Source organism: Aureococcus anophagefferens (genome assembly GCF_000186865.1).
Source record: "Aureococcus anophagefferens unplaced genomic scaffold AURANscaffold_4, whole genome shotgun sequence".
NCBI lineage: Eukaryota > Pelagophyceae > Pelagomonadales > Pelagomonadaceae > Aureococcus > Aureococcus anophagefferens.
This window is the reverse complement of record NW_008705564.1, coordinates 2717067-2721094: the sequence shown is the minus strand read 5'-3', so window position 1 is coordinate 2721094 and position 4028 is coordinate 2717067.

The window sequence follows — 4028 nt, the reverse complement described above, 5'->3', positions numbered from 1 at the left end:
GCCGTCGCCGAGACGAAGAAGACGAAGGACAAGGACGCGGCCTGCGCCGTCGCCGTCTGCTGCGGCCTCCACGCGCGCCACGCGACCTTCGGCCCCGCCGTCGTCGCCGCGCTGGAGAAGGTCGCCGTCGGCGACGACGGCTTCGGCGGCGCGCTCGCGGCGCCGGCCGGCGGCGACGACGCCGAGGCCAAGGAGCTCGCGAAGCACCGCAAGGGCGCGCTGAAGCTCCTCGTCGAGCTCTTCCTCGCGGGGTTCTACGACGACGAGGCCCTGCTGTTGAAGCTCGCGCGGTCCTGCTGCGGCGTCGGCCCGCGGGGCAAGCGGCGCTGCCCCGTCGACGCCGCGCTGCTCGGCGTCTTCCTCAAGGCCGGCGGCGAGGATCTGCTCGGCATCGTGCCGCGGCGCGCCAGAGAGCTCTACGGCCGCGCGGGCCTCGCCGCGGGCCCCGCGCGCGGCGACGCCGTCGTCGGCGCGGAGACGACGAAGACGCTCCGCGACCTCGCCAACGCCGCGCACGCGCTCCTCGCCGCGCAGCTGTCGACGGACCACGCCGCGCTCGCGAAGCTCGAGGCCAAAAGCACGAAGGACGCTTTGACGCACGGCGCTTTAACGGAGGAAAAAGAAAAGGCGCTCGACGACGCGCGCAAGGCCCGGGAGAAGTTATTGGCCCACGTCGTCGCGCTCGGCGACTGCCTGGATCTCGACGCGCCGGCGCTGCCGGACTTCGAGGAGTCGGACGACGAGGAGGCGCTCGCGTCGCTGAGCCTGTGGGGCGGCGAGAAGCTGAACCTGTCCGCGGGGCCCTTCGACGACGAGACGCAGCGGAGCTTCTACGAGGACTACCCCAACGTCCTGGACATCCTCCCGGCGCCGCTGTTGGGCTATTCGGAGGCGGACGTCGCGCGGCTCCAGCAGGAGCGGCTCGACGCGCGCGCGCTCTGGAAGGGCGCGTCGCTGGCGGCCATCGAGGACGGCGCGGCGGCGCCCGCGGCGGAGGAGGAGAAACCGGACGACGAGCCGGGGGACGAGCCGGCCGACGGCGACGCGCCCCTGGCGGACGAGCCCGAGGAGAAGCACGCGGGCGACGTCGTCGGCCGCTTATTGTCCGAGGATCTGCCGGCGTGCTACAACCGCGAGCGCGCGGACGCGCTCGCGCGCGCGTTCTGCGAGGGCCACGGCACGAAGAACGCGCGGCGGCGCCTGGCGCGCGCGCTCTTCGCGGTGCCGCGGACGGCGTCGGAGCTCGTGCCCCAGTACGCGCGCGTCGCCGCCGTGGTCTGCGGCGCCTACAAGGACGTCGGGACGCTCCTCGTGTCCGAGCTCCTCCGCGAGTTCCGCTGGCTGCAGCGCAAGAAGTCGCAGCACAATTTGGAGACGAAAATCCGGAACGCGCGCCTCGTCGGCGAACTGGTCAAGTTCCGCGTCGCGCCGCCCCACGCGGCCTTTGCGTGCCTCCGGGCCTGCCTCGAGGACTTCTCGCACCACGCCGTCGACGTCGCGTGCTGCCTCCTCGAGGTCGCGGGCGGCTTCCTGCTGCGGTCGCCGCCGACGTCGCAAAGAGCCGCGCAGTGCCTCGACGCCGTCATGAAGCTGAAGCGCGCGAAGCCGCTCAACGCGCGCGACGCGGCCCTCGTCGACAACGCGTACTACGCCTGCTGCCCGCCGGAGCGCGCGGCGAAAGCCCCCAAGCCGCGGTCCGAGCTCTACGGCTACGTGCGCTGGCTCTTCTTCGACCGCCTCGCGGGCACCGCGGGGAAGCGCGGCGAGAGCCGCCAGGCGCGCGTCGACGTCGTCATCCGCGAGCTGCGGCGGCTGCCCTGGGGCGAGAAGGAGACGGGCCCGCTCGTCGCGAAGCACGCGCTGAAGATGGTCCGGTCCAAGGCCGACGCGGTGCCCCTGGCGGCGGACTGCCTCGCGGGCCTCCACCAGCACCGGCCCCACGCGACGACGCTGGTCCTCGACGCGGTCTGCGCGGCCTTCGACGCGGGCGTCGACGCGCCGCCGCGGTCGCGGCCGCGGCGGACGGCGCAAAGACTCGTGGCCTACGCGCGGTTCTTCGGCGAGTGCTACAACTTCGCCCTCGTGTCCGGCTCCGCCGTCTTCGCGGCGCTCCACCGGCTCCTCCCTGTGCCGAAACCAAATCTTCAACCCGACTTCAATGTGAGCGTATTCGAACGATTTGGACCAGACTCTTTCACTGTGCTTCGAGAACTCGACGAGAGCGATCGATCCGTCCAAAAATCAGCCGAATCGACTTTGATTTGACCGAGCTAGAGAATTCTCAAGTTTGGTGGGGACCCCCCAAACCAGTGGTTGGTTTCGGCACAGGCTCCTCCGGCGCGGCCACGACGTCGAGGACCCCTTCCGCGCGGCCATGGCCGCGCGGGCGGCCATGGCGTTTTACGCTGCCCGCGCGCGCGCGGAGGACGCCGCGGCCGAGGCCGCCATGGCCGAGGGCGACGAAGACGACGACGACGACGACGACGACGCGGCGGACGCGGACCCGGAGCGGGCGGGCCGCGACGCCGCGCGGAAGTGGGCCGTGCACGAGCACGCGAAGCACGACCCGCGCGTGCCCTGCGACGGCGACGGCCCCGGGGACTTTCTGCGCGTGCACCTGGCCTGCGCGATCTTGGATGCGGTCGCGCCCTGCCTCGTCGCCGTGGCGTCGGGCCACGCGCAGCTCGAGGCGTTCTTGGACGACCTCCAGCGCTACTTTTACGCCAAGCCCGCGGCGCCCTTGGGCGCGCGCTACGCGCTCCTCGACGCCTTCGACGCCGTCGACGCGCACGCCAAGGCCCTCGCGACGGCCCACGCGGCGGCGTGCCGCAAGGCGAAGCGCGAGAACAAGCCGCCGCCGCCGCGCGTCGCGCGGCGCGCGTTCAAGCTGCGGGCGGACTGGGCCGCGGCCGACGACGCGGTCGTCGCGCGCGAGACGGCCTTCGCCGCCCACGTGGCCAACAAGAAGCGGCGCGACGGCCTCCGGGCGGCGCCGAGCGAGGCCGCCGAGGCCGCGGCCGCCGAGGAGGAGGACGCGACGGAGGGCGAGCGCCGCGCCGAGGCCGCGGACGACGGCGACCGCGGCGGCGACGGCGGCGAGGCCGAGGCCGCGGCCGCGGACGACAGCGGCGACGACGACGACGAGGCCGACGACGATGATGATGATGAGGAGGAGGAGGAGGACGACGACGACGAGGAGGAGGAGGAGGACGACGACGCGGCGGACGACCCGGACTTCGAGCGCCGCGACGAGAAGTCGCCGGAGGACCTCGACTTCGAGCGCGCGCTGTCGGCGACGATGGCCGACGCCATGGCCGCGGGGCGCCGCCAGCCCGCGGCGTCGGCCGCCGCCGCGGACAACATGGCCACGCCGTCCATGCTCCGCCGCTTCGAGTCGCCGCCGAAGATGCTCTCGCGCGGCGGCGGCGGCGGTCCGGGGCCCGTCGCGTTCAAGATGCTCAAGCGCGGCGCGCGCGGCAAGCTCGAGGCCCGCGACCTCCTCGTGCCCACGGAGACGAACTTCGCGAGCCAGGTGCTCAAGAACGCGGCCGCGCGCGAGCGCGAGGCCCGCGAGCTCAAGGCGAGCACGTACCACCTCGCGTCGCGCCAGGACGACGACTGAGCCTCGGGGCGCCGCGCCCCTCGATAATGCGCGTTTGCTGAGAGTTTACATGTTCATGTTTACACAGAATTCGCCCCTTAGTCGCTCGCGAGGCGGCGGCTCACGAGGCGCGCGGCGTCGACGGCGCGCTGCACGGCGGCCACGGCGTCGAAGGGCTGCGCGTCGAGCTGGCTCCGCGCGGCGCGGCGCGCCTCGGCGCCCAGCGCGGTCGCCTCGGCGCCCTCGCCGCGCGTCGCGCCGTCGGGCGTCTCGTAAGCGAGGCGCGCGGGCGCCGGCCCGTCGTCGCGGAGCGGCTCGACGGCGCGCGGCGCGGGCGCCGTCGGAGGGCCCGAGCCCCGGGGCTTCGCCGCCGCCGCCGCCGCCGCGAGCAGGCGCGTCGCCTTCCGCCGCTTCGCCGGCGGCGCGT